The 11322-nt window shown below is 42.9% G+C and overlaps 1 long non-coding RNA gene across 2 annotated transcripts in view; it reads left to right on the top strand.

Moving 5' to 3' along the window:
* LOC123483437 overlaps nucleotides 1–8497 on the top strand; it is a 12821-nt gene extending 4324 nt beyond the window's left edge. For both annotated transcript variants that reach the window (XR_006658246.1, XR_006658245.1), the window contains exon 3: nucleotides 8433–8497. This is a non-coding gene — a long non-coding RNA (uncharacterized LOC123483437). The remainder of the gene's footprint in view (nucleotides 1–8432) is intronic.
* Nucleotides 8498–11322: the final 2825 nt, after the last annotated feature.

The following is an 11322-nucleotide window of genomic DNA, read 5'->3' as shown; positions in this document are numbered from 1 at the left end:
CTTCTTACTAACTGGTACATAAAAAGTTACATTATATTTCTCATCTCTAACCTTATGTTCATGCTTACCCAAAGTCATCATATAATCATCACAATCTGATATTCCCATGAACATACCCTTTCCATCATATGTTTTATTAGAACAAAAACAACTTTTAGCCCTCACTGCTTTCACCTCCAATGCTTCAAGGTTCGCTGTTACCTGATTTTCCTTCCCATCTAACAAATTCACATAGGGTAATTCATTTAACCAAGAACACCTAAACCTAGGCCTAAACAAATGTTTTGACAACGACATTACTTTATCTGTTAATGATTGTTGCTGATACAACAGCCATGACAAAGCATAAGATTGACACATACTCGATAGAGGTTGAGCGACCGTCTCTAAAATGGAACCCCACGTCTCTGGTGCTGGAATTCTCAACAGACATGGACCCTCAAGATTCCTCACTCATCTTACAGAATGAGTTAACTGCTGGAACCAAATATTTCTACATGCCCATTCATCTTTAATCTTCAAAACAGAAGAATCAAATCCATATGCCTTCCATTTAGTTTCTCTTTTCCCTAACGAGCGGTATTGATCAGATGTATCTTCTGATGTTATGTTGAAATCAAAGAACTCATCCTGTACCTCCATGATATTATGTTGCACTATTTCAGATGAATCTATATTGTTCTCTATCACTATCTGCTGAGTCACTCTTGCTACATCCTTTAATTTCAGAAAAGTTGTTGTCGGTGTCGGTATCATACTTCCTACATTTGTTATTGCCGTCGTACCATTAATTCCTTCCAAAGTTACCATTAAAGTAGTTGATTTAGTTGATGTATTAACACCCTTAACTACTTCTAGTGGGAAAGCTACCGATATCCTCTGTGTATTATTTACTGTTGGAGTGGCTACTGTAATATACTTCTCCTGAACTCCTTTGGTGACTGTGGAAGCTTCAACAGACTTCAACTCTTCCATTATAAGCGTCACTTTACGAATTACATAGCCTTTTAACCAATCATTCTTAACCGGAACAAATTTTAATGCTTGCACTAGATAAGTACACATATATTCTCCCTGATCTTTCTCTGTAACATTACGCAAAATAAGTGAACAATCACTCACAACCCTCTTCCCCTTCATATTGTTGTACAAAATATACTTCCTTTGACTAGGGGGCACCGCTTCTACATCTGGTCCTGATAACAATACTTCTTCTCCATAATTATCTCTCCATGTGAGAGGAACGTCCCCTCCCCCACTCCATCTCTCACAGCTACAAGGAAGATGAGCTGTATCACCAATCCTAACCCTAATAACAGTCTTTTCTTCTAAAATTGGTGCTGGAGCTGTTGGTTCCCTTGTAATCAAATGCGATATATTTATGGCTTTAATAACTATCAATGTAGAAAGAGTTAAATTGCTTCTCACTGTTGTTATAATAGACTGAAGTGTTGATGTTATTGTTGTTGATCCCTCTGTTTTCCCTATAACTTTGAACTCTTGACTTGTATTTCCATCTGTCACCACTAGTGTCACTACTTTGACTCTCAGTCCTAACTCTAATCCCTCGCTTTCAAACTGTTGATTGTAAAAGATACATTTATAATCACCTTGATCTTCCTGCTGGGAATTGTAAATATAGATACCGCAATCACCCTCAATCTTTATTCTTCTCTCATCATTCAGCAACGCATACTTTCTCAATGCAACTGCTTCTAACAGATCTAAACTCCTGTCATATCTATCTTCCCACTGAACTCTAAATTTACCTTCACCACTGTTCTCTTTCATGCACTGACATGGGAGCTGAGCTGACTGTCCTAGAGTTACTACAACCCTAGTTTTCGTAACGTTTTGGTCTGACTTTTCTCCTAACTGGTCTGGGCCTACTTTGTCCAACTGAATCACTAGCTTCTCCTGTAACAGAGTTGCCCTTGGTGCTCTCTGCTGCTTCACACTCCACTGAAATATTCCCTGTTGTTTCTGGGACATATTGAAAATCAATTTCCCCAAATCTCCTGTCCTTTCCCTCCATTGCAGAGTCATCTCTGGCATCATCAGAAGTGTAAACATAATCATCCATGCTATCCGAAACATTGACAATCCCCCCTTCTTCCTGTTCTCTTGAGACCTCAACATCCTCTCTCTCTGCGCGTTGCACCTCTTCTACAGGCGCTTTAACACAATGTGACAAATGATACCACGTTGGAGACCCTTTAACCTGGACAGCGGTTCCAGTACTACGAACCACTTCAAATGGTCCTTCACGACGTTCGTTATACCACTTCCTTCTAAATACCTTCACGAACACCTTGTCCCCAGGTTGCACTGTGCTCCTTTTTTTTCCGTCAAGCTCCTCCTCCACCTCTTCTTTTCTTTGCCTGTCAGAAACATATGTGGACAACTTTTTATGAAAATTGGCCATCTATGTAACGTAAGCTCCCATTTCATCTTCCAAAAGAGCCAAGCTTGGACCTTTTCCACTTGTTCGCAAACAAGGCGTAGGCATCCTTCTTCCAGTTACCAATTCATGGGGTGTCATACACAGATCATGCAACTCACTTGAGCGACACACCATTAATGCTAAAGGAAGCGCCGCTACCCAGTTTAGACCCGTATGCTGACAGATTTTTACAATGCGATTTTTCAAGACACCGTTCATTTTTTCACAAATTCCTTGACTTTGTGGATGATAAACTGCTCCAAGACGTTGTTTAATTCCCAATTTTTGCAACAGCAATTTCACTGATTTGTCCACAAATTCCCTCCCATTGTCTGAGGATATTCAATCGGGTAATCCCCACCTGCTTATGACTTCTTTACACAAGAAGTTGGCAACCGACTGAGCATCCTTTCGCTTGGTTGGACAGGCCTCCAGCCATCGTGAAAATCTATCTACAACCACCAACATGTATCTTTTCCCCTCAACTGGTTTTATCATATCAACAAAGTCAATAACCAATTCACGCATAGGACCTCTCGGTGTAGGAATGTACCCAGGAAGAACAGTCACACCCCTGCGAACATTATTTTTCAGACAGATTGTACACCTTCCTATCATATAGTCAATCTGTTCAAACAAATATGGAGCCCAAAAACCATACTCCTTTGTGATCTTTCTTCTAACCTCCCCCCTTGCAACATGAGCTAACCCATGTGCTTCCTGAATCATCAGACCTAAGAGGTCTGAAGGCGCTACTATCAACCCCTCATGGTTTCTCCAAAGACCAGTAGCATCTTTGACCGCCCCTCGGTCTAGCCACAACTGTTTGTCAATCGTAGAAGCAGCTTCCTGCATCACAATGACATCCTTAAGCGTAATGATGTCTTCCAAGTCCACTCCATGAGTGACCAGAAGAACCTTTCCCAACTTGTCCGCTCCTGTGACGGCTTTTGCAGCTTCATCAGCAGCTTTGTTCCCTTTGGTGACCTTTGACACATCTGTTTTATGAGCTGCACACTTAGCTATCGCTATCGCTTTAGGCTTCATCATAGCATGCAACGGTTGCATTATTTGCGCATGATGTTGTATCGGAGAACCATCCGCTCTCTTAAACCCTCGACCTTTCCATACTGCCCCAAACAAATGACAGACACTATGTGCATATGCTGAATCAGTGTATATCGTCACCCGCTTTCCTTCTGCTATCAAAAACATGCTTCTGTTAGCCCCACAAGTTCAGCAAGTTGTGCAGACGCAGCTTGTGGTATTACTTCAGCCTTTTCAACAACAAATCCAGTTCCTTGGGCTTTAACTACTGCATAGCCAGCACACAACTTGTCTCCCACACGATAACAAGACCCATCAGTCCAATACTCCAGATCTGCTTCACTTAATGGAAAGGCTTGCAAATCTGATCTAAGCCTCGACTATTTCTCTGCTTCTTGGACACAATCATGGGGCTCACCATCCTCTGAAGTTGGAAAATTCTCAGCTGGATTTACCGTATCACACCTCACTAGGGTGACATCTTCCTGCTCTAAGAGCCTATAATAGTCTCTGAGCCTAGGCATAGTCAATGTATATTTCCCATAGTTCAGAAGATTTCTGAGACTATGATGGGTGAGAATTGTTACTGGGTAACCCATCATAACAGATGATGCTTTGTCATACATTAAATATACTCCCACCATTGCTCTGTAGCACAGTGGTAGCCCTAGTTCTACTTCAGAATAGGCAGTAGAGTAGTAGGAAATAGGCTGAGGATTCGTTCCTGTGCCTGTCGGCTGACAAAGAACTGCACATGCATATCTACCTCCAGTAGAAGTAGATACATATAGCAAAAAGTTCTTAGAGTAATCTGGTAGTGTAAGTGCAGGTGCCTCCTGCAACCTCTGTTTGATCGTTTCAAATGCCACATGGCCTTCCTGTGTCCAGGAAAGATTGCTATGTAGTTGTCCACCTCCAGCATCCTTAACCATAGCTCTCAAAGGTCCCATTAAACTAGTGTAGTCCTCCACCCAAGCTGAGGAGTAACCCGCTATACCAAGAAATGTCATCATCTCTCTGACAGTTCTAGGCTTCGGAGCCTTACGAATAGCTTCCAATTGACTTTCTGAAATGCTTCTGTGTCCATGTGTTATTTTCTGACCCAAATAAACAACCTTCTCCTGGCAATATTGCAACTTTTTCTCTGAAACCTTATGTCCCTTTTCTGCCAATACTTGTAACAATTTAATTGAATCTCTATGACACATTTCTTTATTTTTTGAGCAAATTATTATATTGTCTACGTACTGAATGACAGTGCTTTGCAATATCTGATATAGCCCTACCAAATCATCCTTCAGTACTTTATTAAAGATATGAGGACTATGCTTGTAGCCTTGGGCCAAACGACTATACTCATAGAATTGTCCCTTATATGTGAACCCAAATAAACCCTGACTTTCTACACTAAGTGGAACACTAAAAAATGCACCACATAAGTCTAATACCGTAAAATGTGTCGCATCAGGAGGAATTTGGGTTAACAAGGTATGCGGGTCTGGCACTTCTGCTGGAAAGTCAGTCACTACCTCATTCACCGCTCTCAAGTCATGAACTACACGATAAGTTCCATCTGGTTTTTCCACAGGCAACAAAGGTGTGTTACTCTGAGGATTGTTTGTTATCCTTAAAACACCTGCTTTCAAAAGTCCTCCAATTTGTGGTTCAATCCCTTTGATTGCTTCATCTTTCAATGGATACTGATTCTTCCAAGGAGGTCTTGCTCCTGGTCGAAGTTCAACTTTCACAAGTTGGGCTGATTTCACAAGTCCAATATCGGTACTGTGTTGAGACCACAAACATTCTGGAACTTGTTGCAACATCTCCTCTTTCATATGATCTGAATCCATCTTCGCACTGCAAATAGATTCATGTGTCATCCGTACAGCTTGTGGCTCTCCTTGTCCTCGAGCCGAAATCATTATTTTAAGAAATCGTTGATCTTCACTCCTCCAAATCGTCAAGTTCTCTTTCATCGGTCTGAAAACAGCTTTCTCTGCTTCTTTCATCATCTCTCCTATTTGCTTCTGCTCATAGTCCTCCGAAACCAACAAGGTCACATGTGGCACACTCTTCTCAATCTCAAATTCTTTATTCAGATAATCGTCTGTGTTTATCTTCATGGCTGCTCCTTGTGGTCCTAAAATAATGCAACTTGAGCTAAGTTGAACATTCTTCGGTTGATGACTCAACCATTCCTCTGAGTGTGGTTTGACAGCACTCTTGAAATACTTGAGCGTACAATGAAATGGATATTCCGGAAGCCTCGCATCCGGCATATTTGCCACAATAAATTTCTCCCATATCTTAACCTGCTCCAAAAAATCTTCACTGAGATTTCCAATCCAGAATACTGAAGACGAATCCATCTCTGTCATCATCAACAATTTGTAAACCTTTTCCTTTGGCACTTCTACCAGACAGCCGTCTGGTGTACATCTTATTGTACAGTTCAACTTACACAATGCATCTCTTCCCAACAATGCAATAGGTGTATGTTCTGATACCAGTATGGGAATTGTAATTTTTTGATTTTTATAGCAGAGCTCAATTGGTTCCGTAAGAGGAATCAGCTGTTTTACTCCCTCGAATCCGATTGTCCTAATGAGTTGATTGGACATAGGAAGATGTGTAGCATCTTCAGGCCGAACACAGGTGAAAGCAGCTCCGCTATCCGCCATCACTTCCAATGGTCGGTTATTTATTTTCACCTCAATTGTTGGATCTTTTTCCGGTCCTGATGCTACCAGCTGACATCCCCCTCTCGGATCTTCCGGGCACCCCTAGAATCCTTGCTCCGGGCCCCTATAAGAGTTCACCGGTCCTCCAGATGATCTTGACTGACCTCTGTATCTTCCTCTGAAATTCCCTCTGATGTTTCCTCCTGGCGCATTGCACCCACGGGCAAAGTGACCAACCTGTCCACAATTATAACATGCTTCTGAAAGTTGTTGGAAACATGGTCTAGCTCTTCCTCTTTCTCCGCCTTCTCGTCCTCTTCCTCTCCAATTCTGCGTCTGTCCAGAAACTGGCTGTGGATATGAAACAACTGGTACCGCCATTGGTGGCTGGTACAATTGCGTTTGGAACTGTTCTGGTTGAAGCTGTGGCAGTGATTGTTGATTTGGTGCACACTGATTCTGCATAACCAAAGCTTGTTTCTTCTCCTTCTTATTCTCCACCAGTTGTAGTTGATTGAGTTTTCTGAGAGTTTCTTCATCCTGTTCTTTCTGTTTGTGTTCGTCAACATATATCTAATTTATCAATTCAATAGGTCTCAAAAAAACAGTTTCACCTTCAAACAACAGCCGATGTAACAACCAAAATACACCATTAGACTCTAAATGTCTAATTCTTTGTTCCTTTTGTTTGTCACAGCCTCCCCGCAACACAGTGTAACAGAGGAGTGACCTATTTACCCAAAATCCCCCATGTTGTAGTTTTAGTCACATCCAACGCGTTGTAGTCTAGTGCCGTAAAATGAAACGTGTCATAATCTAGTGCCGTAAATCACACTTGTCGTAATCTAGTGTAGTAAAATCACACGCATGCGCGGTACATTCATCATTACAATTTCACCATGGAAGCAGCTCCAGACAACAGAACGTTAGCATTCCGCTATAGCTCCTCTCCTTTACCCCTTATAGACAAACAATAACACTTAACAGTTCACAAGACACCAGGCACCAAGCCCAAGGTAACTAAACACATTTCTGGTGGCTCGTCCCATTCCAATGGACCACCAAGGAAGAAATATTAATCATAACCCGCATCAAAAATTGGCATGTAGCATGATTAGCATTAGCATTTAGCATTAGCATGTAGCATGAAGCATAATTAGCAGGCCACGTTAGCATTTCTCCCTCCGCCGTACCGTAAAATACCATTTGTTAGCTAAATTTATGCTACCACGAGATCTGTGGAATCGACACGAGAGATTGCATCAAACAAGCCAGCTGAGAGGCAACATTCATCATCAATATACCACGGTCTCCAGCCCATAGGGCCCACCTAAAACACATCTAACGCGTATCAGGATTTTCTGGCCCACCTTTAATAGGTCGCCTGTCTACCAGGGCTTTTCCATGATTTACAGCGGCTCTAAGTTACATACACATCTGCCTAGGCATTCCTTATTCCACTTAATCGATTGCTCTTGAACTATTATTCAAGCAAATATCTCTATAGACCCTTTATAGGCTCTCTCCCCCCTTCTGCGCTGGTTACCAGTGCAAAGAAATGTAGAATGTTTAGTCCAGACCCCTTATAGTCAACAGCAAGACAAGCAACAGAAAGCACACATCAGTTCTCCAACGGTGCATCTCCCCAGCGAACATACCCAGAAGCAGACGAAGTAAACACACACACAAGACCGTGAGAAATCTCACCTTATGCCGGCGCCTTGAGCGAGAGTCACGTCGTTGCTCATGAATATAACACTGAAGAGACGCAGACAGTCCCTTTTCGTGACGCCATTCTGTTGTGTCGAGTCAAATGTTGCCAGTGATGCTGTCAAACGAAGGAGTCCGCTTATACTGAACTTTGATCACAAGTTTTATTCATATCACAAGATTTCAGCATAAGTTTACAGACCTGCAGTGTCTGGAGAAACAGTGTCCCAAAATAATCTGTCTGTTTCTAACCCCCTCTTTGTCTAGCCCATACTTATAAAGAATGCAAAATATGGGTTGCTCCCTCTGCTGTCCAATCACCTGTCTCCCCTGGGGCGTCACCCTACAAATGGCTACTTTTGAACTAAAGTAAACATCCCTTCTGGTTCCACTAGAATAGTCATAATCGTAATACACTACACACCTTTATGTCACATATCACAATTATAACTGCCTACACTTTTAATTTCACTGAGAAGTCTGTTTCAAACTGTACTCTCCATTTTGACAAAATGTCCCTGTTCACCTCTTTACCTGTTCCTCCTCTGTAGGCAGCAGAACCAGATGATAATGTGGTCTACAGCTCACTAGCTCTACAGGTGACCACACAGGTCAGTGTTGGTGTCTCCTCTGTCTGTTGTACCAGATGATGCTGATCTCTCAACAAAGATACAGACACCACCACATTGCTATGTGTAGTAAACGTCACTCTTTAACCACACAAATCTTTCTTAGTCTTTTTAGTTTTGCTGTATGAAAAACTGTATAATCACGTTGTGACCAGCTAACCTCATTGTTTTCAGTGTGTATCCATAACATTACAGTGTGGAGTGTGCCTGGGTTTAGGCTGAAGTTGCCACTAGATGCTGATCTTGGGTCAGATTTAAAAAATGTTCCCACTTAAGTTTAATGTTAGGATTGGGGGAGGGGAAGCTGATCCTAGATTGGGGGAGGGGAAGCTGATCCTAGATTGGGGGAGGGGAAGCTGATCCTAGATCTGTATCTATTGGTCCTCTGTAGCTCAATTGGTAGAGCATGGCGCTTGTAACGCCAAGGTAGTGGTTCGATCCCCAGGACCACCCATACGTAAAAATGTATGCAAACATGACTGTAAGTTGCTTTGGATAAAGCGTCTGCTAAATGGCATATTATTATTATTATTGGAAATGTCACCACAATGAATGTGACTGAATGTTACACGTTCTCTCCAGCAGAGGGAAGCAGCAGCACAGCAGTGACTGACTGAGTGACCTTGGTGGAGTCCTTATCCTGGAAGGACAGCCCACTCCCCTCTCCTGGGTCTCAACATCTATCTGCCTCCAATATGCTTTTGTCATACCTCTTAACCCACCCGAGAAAGACCCCGCTATCCTTTTGTGTCCATAAACTACTGAAGACAGTCTGCTGTGTTAGTTTTCTTGTCACCACATACACTATCTGTTATAGTAGTTATGTGTCACCCACCTTTTACCCCTGTCACTTGTTTTTTACATCATCATCTTATTTCTCTCACCTAATTAATTGTCCTATGCCTGTAACTAATCATGATCAAAAGTATAGATAATATAGTTTAGTAGCTACTATGTATAATAACTACTGTACTGCGATAATAAAATGTACTATACTGTCTATATTGCACAATGGACATCTGTCACACCTGATGTGTATTTTTTATGGATTATCAGATAAAATTGAGTTAATCATGAACATATAGTTAACATTCTTTGTGGCTAACTGAATTGGGCCGTTTGTTTTTGTCTCTCTCTTCAAACACAGTGAAGGGAGCAGCACCAGGGTTGAATAGAGTTTGGGCTAGACCTTTGTCTCCTTGGTATCTTCTTGATTGATTACAGCATGAGGGGGTGAGGTTTGTGTAATTTAGGGCCTTGTCATGTTTAAACTAAACATGAGTGTGTGTGCAAGACAGGGGAGCGGGTGATTGGTTGGAGTAATAGTTCAGCCGTCCTCAGGGACAAAGGAAGTGGGTGGAGCAATAAAAGAGCGGGAAAACTGAAGAGGACTATATAAGATGGAGGGAGACCTTAAGGATGTGTGCCCCTCTGCAGACTGGTATCAGTTTTGTTGAAAACTTTAATTAAGTCATTTCTTGATGCAACAAAAACTCTGTAAGACCTTATTTGTAATAAAGTATAGTGGTTATTTTCCAAAACACACCCTGATCTGTTTCACCTGTCTTGTGCTTGTCTCCATCCCCCTCCAGGTGTAGCCCATTTTCCCCAGTATCCCCTGTGCATTTCTACCTGTGTTTTCTGTTTGTCTGTTGCCAGTTTGTCTTGTTACGTCAAGCCTACCAGCGTGTTTTTCCCGTACTTCTATTCTCTCTAGTCCCTGTTTTCTAGTTCTCCCGGTTCTGACCTATTCTACCTGTCCTGACTCCGAGCATGCCTGCTGTCCTGGACCTATCTGACTCTGACCTGGTTTACAAACCTCTGCCTGACCTGACCCTGAGCCTGCCTGCCGTTCTCTACCTTATTGACTCTGCCCTGGATTACTGACCTCTGCCTGCCCTTGACCTGTCGTTTGCCTGCCCACTGTTTTGTAATAAACATCTATGATTTGAACTGTTTGCATATGGGTCTTATCCTGATTCCTGATAGTACAAACTGGCTGACCCAGCAGACTCGGACAAGCTCTGCGACGTCGTCTCCTCCCACTGAGCCACCATTGCAAGACACGAGGAGTTACTTCACAACCTTATGGAAGGATTCCAGACCTTGGCTGAACGCCACGGCTGTGCTTTCCATACATTGCCGGAGAAAGTCAGCAGATTGTCTATTAGGCAGCAGCCACTACTTTAATCCCCCAGACTCTCAGCAACCCAGCCACCAGCGGCATTTCTTCCCAGCCTACTACGGTGTCCCGAGAACCATGCTTACCTCCGGAGCGCTATGCTGGAGATTCTGGAACCTGCCAAGCTTTTCTCTCCCAGTACACCCTCATCTTCTGTTCCGGTTGCCCTCGCACGTCCTCAATTTCCACCTCGCCTTCAAGGAATCCCGGAAATCTCCAAAGTCTACACTTCCGAGTGAATCCGATGTCACCCGAGTTCTCTCAGAAATCACAGAGGGTTGCCGACTCGCCTATGCAACTTGGCAGAGCTAGATTGTCTCCTGCCGAATGGTTACACAGAATGAACACATAGGGCTGTCATTATATTTCTACCTGTCCTGTAAAAAGACCCGGCTCATCAGGAGGTATGAGTACACTGGTGGCCATTACGGAGAATGTCCAGTCTCCCATTACTCGTATCCCTCTCCATGCCATCCTGCTGTGCGGTGACCGGTCCAAATCTCTCCCGGTACTCATTGACTCTGGGGCCGACAAGAGTTTTATGGACGCTACCCTGGTGTCAGAGTTGGGAATCCCCACTCAAACCCTCTCCATTCCCATGGACATCGGAGCGCTGGATGAGCGTTCTAT

Source organism: Coregonus clupeaformis, unplaced genomic scaffold (assembly GCF_020615455.1).
Source record: "Coregonus clupeaformis isolate EN_2021a unplaced genomic scaffold, ASM2061545v1 scaf0111, whole genome shotgun sequence".
NCBI classification, from domain to species: domain Eukaryota; kingdom Metazoa; phylum Chordata; class Actinopteri; order Salmoniformes; family Salmonidae; genus Coregonus; species Coregonus clupeaformis.
The sequence above is the reverse complement of the archived record's forward strand: the minus strand, read 5'-3'. Positions and strand labels throughout refer to the sequence as shown.